This window comes from Trachymyrmex septentrionalis, unplaced genomic scaffold (genome assembly GCF_001594115.1).
Source record: "Trachymyrmex septentrionalis isolate Tsep2-gDNA-1 unplaced genomic scaffold, Tsep1.0 scaffold14, whole genome shotgun sequence".
NCBI classification, from domain to species: domain Eukaryota; kingdom Metazoa; phylum Arthropoda; class Insecta; order Hymenoptera; family Formicidae; genus Trachymyrmex; species Trachymyrmex septentrionalis.
Window position 1 is genome coordinate 2,280,876 of NW_017304543.1, and position 10,424 is coordinate 2,291,299.

The 10,424-nt window shown below is 36.9% G+C and overlaps 2 protein-coding genes across 12 annotated transcripts in view; one reads left to right on the top strand and one right to left on the bottom strand.

Annotated features, from left to right (window-relative positions):
* Nucleotides 1-10,424, bottom strand: part of LOC108745592 (probable beta-hexosaminidase fdl) — a 41,937-nt gene that overhangs the window by 7,197 nt on the left and 24,316 nt on the right. The window contains exon 1 of one of the 7 annotated variants that reach the window (XM_018481831.1): nt 3,088-3,117. The exons of 5 other annotated variants lie outside the window; for them this stretch is intronic. The gene's annotated coding sequence lies outside the window, so the exon portion shown is untranslated. Of the gene's footprint in view, nt 1-676; nt 712-3,087; nt 3,118-10,424 lie in introns of those variants that run through there. One more of the 7 variants, XM_018481832.1, reaches the window with a different exon arrangement.
* Nucleotides 3,554-10,424, top strand: part of LOC108745593 — a 17,394-nt gene continuing 10,523 nt past the window's right edge. For 2 of the 5 annotated variants that reach the window (XM_018481839.1, XM_018481836.1), the window contains exon 1: nt 3,812-3,877. The gene's annotated coding sequence lies outside the window, so the exon portion shown is untranslated. Of the gene's footprint in view, nt 3,878-10,108; nt 10,403-10,424 lie in introns of those variants that run through there. The other 3 variants (XM_018481835.1, XM_018481837.1, XM_018481838.1) reach the window with 3 other exon arrangements.

Here is a 10,424-nt window from a genome sequence, read left to right on the forward strand (position 1 = left end):
TTATCTTTATTTTTAGTACTAAAAATCGTTTAGTACTAGCAATCGTTTGACGTTTCTCTTTTCGGCAAAGTTCGACACCAGTTAAAAGTTCGACATGAATCTTTAAATAGACAGGTGATTTAAAGATACGCAAGTTGATGGATAGAATATTTAGAAAACTTAAAAACAACTTCAATTTTATAGTTATATTTTTCACTAATATTTATTGTTGTAGTTAAATTTATATTAGTTAGAAAATAGAAGAATGTGTAAAAACAATGAACTGAAAGACTTCTTCTGGACATATATCCGGGTTTTTCATTTTCCTCTTTTCCAGAATAAGATTTTAAAGAAAACTATATCTGGGATATTTGTGCCCATCTCACTTAGCTACTTAAAAGTTGAATTTAAATCACAGGCACGCGTTCTTACTTCAGAGATTGTCTCTTTTACGTTTTATCTTTCCGCACTTCCTATTGTGATTGTGACACAAGGAGATAAAACGGTCGCATTTACTATTAAACGCATAACAAGAAGATATAGATGCGCGTTTCTACCGCGAGCATCCCCAGATGGTGACACACAAGAGATAAGAGCGTGATTTACGTGGAAAGCACGTCTGCATAAAGACACGGCACATATATATATCTCGAGATTAGACAGCGAGCGACCGAAAGGAAACGCGTTTTCCGCGTACTTCCGGCGATTCTCCTAGCACAAGGGAAACACGTTGTTCCTCTGTCCCGCTTCTTCTCATCGGACCGACAGAAAACGAGGAGAAACTACGGCGAAAGTGTTTTCGAACGTAAATGCACGCGCGTAAAAGCATCGCTTCCGCTTTATGATCCCACGAGGATTTATGGACCTTTGCCAGGCGTCGTCTATACGATATTACGTAACATTTCCATCAGAAAACCGAGCAAATCTTCGTCCCTCGCGATCTGATCTATCGAGATGCATCCGACAGATGTAGTTCGATTTATCGCCAATGTAAATACATACAGCGAGGAAAATTCGCGTGGACGTGAAATATCTCGTGATATTTCCGGCGATAGATCGAATTAAATTGTAAATATATATCATTAATAGGAATTAATTGTTGTTTATAAGCAGCATTAAAAAGTTTCACATTAATTACGTAATAATATAATGAAACAATTAATAATAAATTATTTGTTTGTATAAATTATTAAATAAATTATCAAACAAATATATGCCATTTAATAATCAATTTTTAATGTTTTACAAATAATTAATATCTGTATAATTTATAATGCAAGAAAAAAAAAACTTTTTTTTTATTTTTTTAGAGCGCTGTATTCGAATCTGCAGTCAGAAAAATTCCATCGGATCGAATTTTTAAATAAAATGTTATTTTTAAGATATACAGCAATGTCAATTTTTTAAGATTTCAGCATTTCTTTCCGAACAATCTTTGATGTGACAAATGATAAACAATGGAAATATTTCCAATAGAATTTAATATTGAGAAACGTTATCAGGGACAAAACTATGCTAGGCGACTACTGCTAAAGTTTTTATGCGTGAAATCGAGAGAGAGATCCAAATAAAAACAAAAATTAAACGCTCAGCAATTCTAATTTATTTTGTAATTTTAATTAAACTTCACTATATATTGGGAAAAAAATGTCTTTTCTATCTTAAAAATCGGGTCTGGAAATATTTCAATGGCAGATTCGGGCATAGCGTCGAATACTGTTCTAGAAACAGTCTTTATATACTCTCACACAGAACCTCGTAAACTAGAATTATTATTAATAAGATCAGTCGTTCGTTATCTCTTCTTATATTCAGAAAAACGCGCGATCCAATATATTTCAAAAATAAAAAACCTTCCAATTGAGGACAATATTTTTTTAGACTCACTGTCGTCACGTCGTAAAAAGGAACGAACGTCATCAAGTGTCGCTACTTATTGCAGTAAGTTTAAGGGCCACCTGTCGAATTGTACAGAAATACATCTTGGACGCCTAGGCGAGGTCTAAGCTTAGCTCGTTCGCCTCTCAAAATGTACCGCAGTCTAGACGGAGCGTGCGTTCTGATTACTACACAAACAACACTTGGCACCTCTCGGGTGCTTATACTCCGAGAATAGGTACTTTGAGTTTCGATCCCGCCGCCTCGCAAATGAATCATAATATCCTATGCTAATTTATTCTACTGTAATCAAGACCCTAACGTCGAGTTATGGTAGTTGTGGGAAAAACAACACCGACCGCAGCGTTTTCGTGCGCTGTTATTTTTCATTCCTCGTGCATACTCGACGTGTTTTGCATTCAGGCGGCTCTAATGACATTCATGCACGAAGCCAAGGCGGCTAAGCGAAATAGAACAGTACACAACCCGAAAAAATCGATCGCAGGCAGTGGCAGATTATTCGATATCAAATGAGAATTCTGGATCGAGATTGATCAAATAGTTCATGCATAAAAAAGAAATAAAATTCTGCCACATATCATATACACTTTGTTAAAACATTAGCATTTATCGCCCTAAATAATTGAATATAAAAAGCAATTAAACATTAAACAACGTGAGAACTGAAAATGGTATGTGTTAAAATATTAAGTAGATTTTCCAAATAGATCAAAACATTTTTAATCTGTTTTGAAAGACAGACATTAACTTCAGTGTATTTAAAAAGATAAAATATACCATATAAAAGTTTTGTCTTCTTTTAAAATATTAGCCAACCAATAAAAATTATATTAATAGCCATAGTTAGTTCATAAAATAATACAAATAGCATTTAATTCCACATTTCGATAAAAAAAATTGCATATGACAGTTAATTTTACATTTCGCTAAATTACAAACAAGATTTGATTTCATTATTTACTATAATATTTATTGTAAATTTAACTGCAGTTTAAACGACTGAAGGACATTAACAAAGAATTTTAATTTTTTGCAATTTAATTTCTTTCCATCTTACAGACTTTGCTTCCCGTAAACAGAGTTTGATCGACGACGCAAAGAATTTAAACGACGCACACACGGATCCATCAATTTCCACATCGAGAAGCTAATTTCGCAGAGATCCGATCGAGCCTCAACACGACACTTTGCTCAAATGAAATACTATACCATCGTGATACCTATGTGGCGACATCGGGCCGCAGCGAGAGACTGGCGATCAAACACCACACCACGCCACACTGAACCACGTTGTGCGCAGCCAGTTGGCCGAAATTCACCCTCGCGCGATTAGGCGAGCGGGTGGTTTAACATTACCGCCTAGCCGATAGAAAGATGGTGTAAGGCCTTCTTCCTATCTCTCTTTCTCTTTCCGCGAGGATAGTGGCGAAAGAGAGGCGGCGGTGAGAGTGGGTTATAAATCGAACGAGGGTAGGTCGAGGGAGCATGACGCGACAGGGACGACGAAGTCGACGGGGATGGTGGGAGCGACGGCGGCGGTGGCGGCGACGGCGTCGTTGCTGCCTCGTGCCTCCAGCACACGTGAACTATACCTAAATGCCGTGCCTCGCCGCGAATCGCGTGGCGTAGCCAAGCAACGCGCGTGCCATGACCACCGCCGCCGATAGTCTCCGGCGAAACGGTACTAAGGACGGACCGGGGAGATTCGCCCCGACACGAAGAGCGGGACCGTCGTCGACGTGCACGACGTCGTCCACCGTTGCCGTCGTCGCGGTACTCTTTGAACGGGAGGAAGGCCGAACGAACGAACGAATGGACGGGCAGGCCGACACCGGTCAGGATTGTCATCGATCGTCAGGAGAAACGGTATAACGGAGAATCGCAGGTGTTCGGCGGGCGAATGCGCGATCGACCGGGTCAGCCAAACCCCGTTGTTATACACTGAGAAAAAGGTCGGTCTCTCACTTGGCAAATTGACACCTGTCACGGTATCAACAAGGTATCAAATGAAATTGAAGGGCGCGGTGTAACTGACATTTGCGGGAATTTATCTGTCGGAAAAGCTCGGGGAAATTTATTTCAATTCCGAGTTTTTTTTTCCGAGACACACAATTTCGACCGATTATCCGAAAGTGACTTCAAACGATTTTACATCGCGCTCTTTTATTAACATCGTCGGTTTTCATTGGATGGAATAAATAAATTAATAAAGCATGCAGTATACGACACAATATATTAAATTGTTATGTATTTTGCGTTAGTCTCGCTTCCGGTTCGTTTATCAAATTAAAATATTAATAATTTCATTTATTTAACAGTAATTTCGTTTGTTGAAAAATATGAGCATTAAGCTGAGGACAAAAGTACATGGAATATTAAATAGCAGAATAGGATTGATAGGATCATTTCGTGAGTGAAGATATCTAGTTTTAAAATAAACTTTGAATTAGGCGATATGATCAGATAATGAAATTCGAGAATATTCAGATAATATCAAATGGGCACGTTTTGCTGTCACCGTGAACACCCTGAACGTAAAAGCCGCAAAGGTCACATTTTGCACGCTTGAAGCACCGCTATTAATATTCGGAGGGTGGACAATGCCGTGTATCACTACTTGTTTCATTTAATTATTTGCTTCAATCAAATGTAAACAACTTCTCGAACGCGCGTCCCATTTTAATCTATACCAACGAGATCGCCAACGGCAATCGCCGTGGATCAATAGCAACAACTGATGTTCGATCGTTCCCGTTAATGATTCTTGCGAAAGTTCGCGAGCGGCTATACTCTTGAAGTAACACTAAAATAGCTGACGATATCTTGCTAGAATTGTCGAGCTGTCAATTTGATAATTTCTCCTATCTCCTTATTTTTGTTAATAAAAATTACTGTTTATTATATTATTTATATTATTAGAATTTTTTATTATTAAAAATTTGTATTATTAAAAATATTTATCATATTCAGATATACTTTCAATATTCCGTGTGCTGTATATTTAATATAAAGTAATAATAATAATAATGAAATTAAAATGATAACGGAGCTAAAATGGCACCGACGCCGGTTCTGATTAATATCACGAACGGATAAAAGCGATTCGTGAAATATACACACCTCACTCTCCTCTTCGCCATATCAGATAAACAATTATCCAGTTACTACCATGAACATCGCACAGCAATGATCACCCAGGTCGTCCACACGCACGACGTCCCGTGTCTCCTCTTCCACCACGAGGATCTTAAATTATTTCCTCGTGCAACATACACCGGTCACCAATAATCGCGATAGTTAGGTTACAAAATAATATGCTGCCGCACGTTTCGTGGTAAGTCATCGAGCTTCAAGGATCCTCCATGCCGACATTAATAAACGTCGCTACATTCCTGGTCACGACGACGGTACTAATTTTTGCGCTATAAAATTTCGTCCGGTGGTGACGTTCAATGTCGTGACGGCGGACGCAAAAACACAACTGGCACCGTTACTTCGCTCTGCGGTAACATATATCAGTAACTTTACTGCGAAACATCGTTAGCGATAAAAATGGATAGGACTGATTTCATTTATATATCCGAAGATACAATGATCGGAAGACTAGTATCATTTGGTGTCGTGATGACTGTTATCGCTAATAATACTATAACTATTATATATACTTTAGTGTGCGAGCCAGGAGTAAATTTTATTAATACATTACGAAATATTACAGAAAGGTTGAGCCCTACGAACAAAGAAATATTAGAAACAGGAATAAATAAGATTAAACGTAAAATAATGTAAAATAAAGATTAAACGTAAAGTGGACGCAAATAAATCTTGACATTTGATATGTCTCATATCTTATTTGTATCCATTGAGTATTATGTTTAATCTTTATTTCTAATTGTTTTATTCCTTTAATACTTAATATTTATTCCTGTTCCTAATGTTCCCTCCATTATGCGCAGAGCGAATAGTAATGCTCAGATATAAATAAATAAAAAACAGAAAAAGGCATTAATTTAATATCATTTACATTAGCAATAAAATGGACATAAAATGAGTGGAAAACCCAAATGTCACTTTTCACAGTTGCTGAATAATGACAAAATAAGATAATAATTGGCGGAATATATGTCAGTTTCTGAAATCAATTAGGCGCCGCTCTCATCAGTTTAATGGAAAGCTTGTAAAGCACACATACAGCGATACCAAGTTAATTTAGGAGAAATGTATGATATTTTTAGTGCTCATTTATTTCTTTTCCCAATAACTCAAAGTAAAACATTCTTTTCGCAAAGTAAAACATTCATAACGTTCCACGAGCAAAAACGTCTCATTAAATATTATTAAACAACTTTTTATGATATTCTAATTTTCTTTGTAAATCTATTTCGTTATCTTTTTACAAGCTTTATAAAAAATTATAAAACGAAAATAAATATCTTTCCATAGAAAAGAAATAAATGAAAATTATTCAGACGATTTAAATTTGCACGCGAGAGATTTTTTCCTAAATTAAATCTTGAAAAACGGGAAAAACGAATCCTGTTTCTCCTTTAAGCGCAAAAGCTGCTTTTAGTAATCGAGTAAAACTCGATTACAAAAACAGCTTTCACGCTGACGTATTTTCGATCTACGAATCCTTCTATCATATGCATACGAAAAAAATAGTTTCGCTAAAGTAAGTATCTAAAAGTTTATCTAGATACAGATAAAAAATAATTTTGTTAGGTCCCACTAATGTAAGATTAACTTTAATCTCGATTTTATTGTACTTACTGTTTATCTTTTTTTTTTAATTTCAATTCTTAATTTTTCTAATTCATAAAATTAGAAAAAGAGTAGGATTGAACCGAGATTAAAGTTAATCTTACATTGATGGAATTGGGTTTTAGACCATCAAAAAGTAATTATTTATGTAGAACACTCAAGCTGATTGTCAGAATGTTAAATCTTTTGCTCAGAATGTGCTTGAGCGTTCTACATAATTATTTTGACAGTCTAACAGAATTATTTTCGAATCTGTATCTTTTGCTAAATTTTTACACACTTCAGCAAAATCGTTTCTTTTCTATGCATTCACAGAGCGATGTATAATAATCCAACAATGGCGTTTGTTGCATTTCAACTTGCCGCTTGACCTTCGCGTTGCACTTTCCAATCTCTGATCGATATTTATCTCAGGTCCTCAATTTGTCGACCGCTATGGTCGCAATAACATTTAGAGCTCTTTCCGCTTCGCCGGGTCTCACGAGCTTTTATTCCCGAAGAATACATTATTATCCCGTGACGCGATCGACTTTGGCCGGGTCGCGGAATCCGCGAGCGTCGAGCTGAGAGCGTTCGATACGAGAAATGGGGAAAAAAAGGCCGACGTAGTTTTACGTGGCAAACCCACCCAGGCACATACGATCGGCGAAGGCACCTAGAACGGCTCTATATATAGAACACGTAGGCCATATACGGCGTAGACATATGTCACGTGCCTTCGGTGAGTCCTTTAGTCGATACACGCGCAATCACGCAGAATATGCTCGATGTCAGACCGCTAACGAGTTGATTTCTCTTAAAGCGCGATCTCGTTTGTTTTCAAAATTTCAGATTCATAAAATTTGAGAATATCCGATTCCGTCCAACTAACTACGAGACAAATGTTTAATCATACGTGACGTTAAGTGAAAAAACATTTACAGCACCGTTCTTATAGTGCATCGCAATGTGATAATTTTATTTATATCGTGAATTCTTGAAATTCCAAGATAATTTTGCTTATTTTTCAAACTGATCTAAGGTCAAATTAAGCGGTATTCTAATTTGAAGTGAAAAACATTTTAATATTTTCATACAATAAATAAATATATATATATATAAGAACAACAATAATTTTATTTGGAATAATTATATTTGGAATTTATGAATTAATTGATTTTTCTACGAAACTGAACTAGTAAGTATTCAAGAAGAATTTTTTAATAACGTATGTTTTAATAATAACGATAACAATGAGCAGTGATCTATATTATGGTTTTCAAATTATGAGTTTGTATTTAATAAATCAATTTTAATGAATGAAACATCGAGTATCAACAAAGAAATTTCAATAATAAGTGCGATGTACCACGATAACAAAGACTTACATATAACTCAGAAAGTGCTCGTGCTGAATTAATTCAAGTAATCTGATCCATCTCCATCTCTCGCGACTAATCGGTTTAATTAAAAACGTTAATTAAAAGCGACGAGGCAATTATAGTCGGACGAGCTCTACGCGCCTCAAATATATATTATTGTATATATCGGGAACAGTGTAACGCACGATGGATTTCATGCTCGCGTGTGGAAATCGAGAGATCCGTAAGACTTTTAAATTTTTCATGCCGAGAATGGAGAGATACCATTAAAGTCTGGTTGAATTTGATCGTGCATTCAAGGTAAGCGCGATTTCACTGCATTTCGGTAAATGTATCGAAATTATTCGCCATTGATTTCGCCAGTTAAATTTGCGCCGGGATGATACCGGGGTCAAAATTTATGCGAGTTAACTAGGCGTGCATAATTTTCGTTACGTACTTACAACGATGACGGGAACTAATTGGGACACCAGCAATATGACAACTCCAATTAGCAAGCTGCAGACAGGGCAAACACGCGGTTTCCCGCAGTTATCTGCAGCCCCCACATTGCCCCGAGGGTAATGAAAACTTGGACTGTCGAACTTCGAATCTACCGGGAGATACTTTTCAGATAAGCAAGAATCCCTGGATCTAGATCAGAAACTTTTAATGTGTTATAGGTAAATAGATGTATGTGGAAAGTGCTTCCAAAAAAAAAGAAACGTTTTTTCCAAGCGTTTCACGCTCAACGAGTTCTAATTGCCATAAAATCGAGAGAATTAACGGAGTTCTTAAGTCGGAAAGACAATTCCCGAGAGAGCTCGAACTTCTTCGCGCAAGACCAATAGCTGCGCGAAGACAGCCCTTGCTTGACCCCTTCTGCACCGAGCGCTTCCTTCCTGTGAAACTTTGAGCTTTTAAGAAATTTATTAAACCTCCATTTCGAAGGAAGCGCAATTTTATAGTTAATCTTTCTGCAAATCTAGTCTTTAAACAAAACTCTTTACCATTGTGCCATTTTACACCGTTGAAACGCACCCCAACATAACGTTAATTAATGTGCTATTAATTAAATGGCCTATATTGTACGAAACATTTACACAGCCGTTGCACATTTCATTGTAATTTATTCAATTTGCCAAATCAAATTCTTTTAAAATTTCCTCTTTTTTAGGTTAATTGATAAATTTATTTCTCATTTTAATTTTTCTAATTTATCAATTAAACTGAAAAGTCTAGCAGAGTTTAAAAAGAAGTGGATTTGATTAAAGTAATTGAAAATTGAATTTATTCTGATATTAATCTCACAAACGATATTCGCATCGTGCGGAAGAAAAAAATTTAATTTTAATTAACAAAATTGCGGCTGTAATTTCTTTCTCTAGATGATCGTGTTCTATAATACGACTATAATGTAAAGGAAAGTTTAGGTGGTGACTCGGAACGTCAGTATTACGTACGTAATGCCCGTAATACCCGGTGTGTTCTAGATGTTTTAGCCACCGACATCGATCCCAGGTGTAGTACGGCGTGTTGTAAAAGTATGCGACAGGGCGTCGGCGACAACTGTCAACGTCGCGACGCCGCTGTCGCGACATGCTCGCGAGCAAAACGAGCAAATCGTCGCGCGCGCGAGCAATAACAGTCACGATAACACGAGGGTATCGCGGATGATAATTCGGTGGAATCAGAGACAGACGTAATCGCCGAGAGAGCAGCTTATATACCGTGCACGAATCCGCGTTGTTGTCGGCGCATAGAAGCATTCCGGTGAATAATTCGAGAGCTCCGAAGAGATGGCCTTCGGAAAAGTTACAAAAGTAAAGGCTTGTGCAGTTGCGACTTTAGATCGTCTAACGTTAAATGTCGTTGGGTCATCGTCAAGGAATAAAAACAGCCCGTGAGATATAACGAACTTTATTCGACAGAGAAGACTCTGGTTGGTATCATTGACGGTATCCCTCCAAAAAAAAAAAAAAAAAAAACTAAAAAGGTAATTGATAAAAATCGCGAATAATTAAGAACACCGTTCTCTATTTAATCGTGAGATTTAAACGCCCTTTAAAATTCTATGAATATATATATATATAACGATTGATGATCTAATCAATACATGATTAATAAAAAATGTGTGCATCCTTCCGGTCTTTCTAATATATCGGGGAAAATCGGAGACGACACGAGAGATTCGTAAGATTCAAATAATGTTGTCAATGATGAGTTCTGAAGATTGTCGAGAATCTGTCTGCGAATGCAACAAGCGAATGCATTATTGGAGCAAGCGACTTGACCTGAGAAGAAGTGGATCAGAAGCACGGATGCGTTACGAGTGCTCCACGATTAATACGAATACTCGGCAGATGCCTCGGCATATCTCAGAAGGCAACAACATCTAAAATTCTATTTACCATATGCTAATGGTATGTAATACGGTGATATATA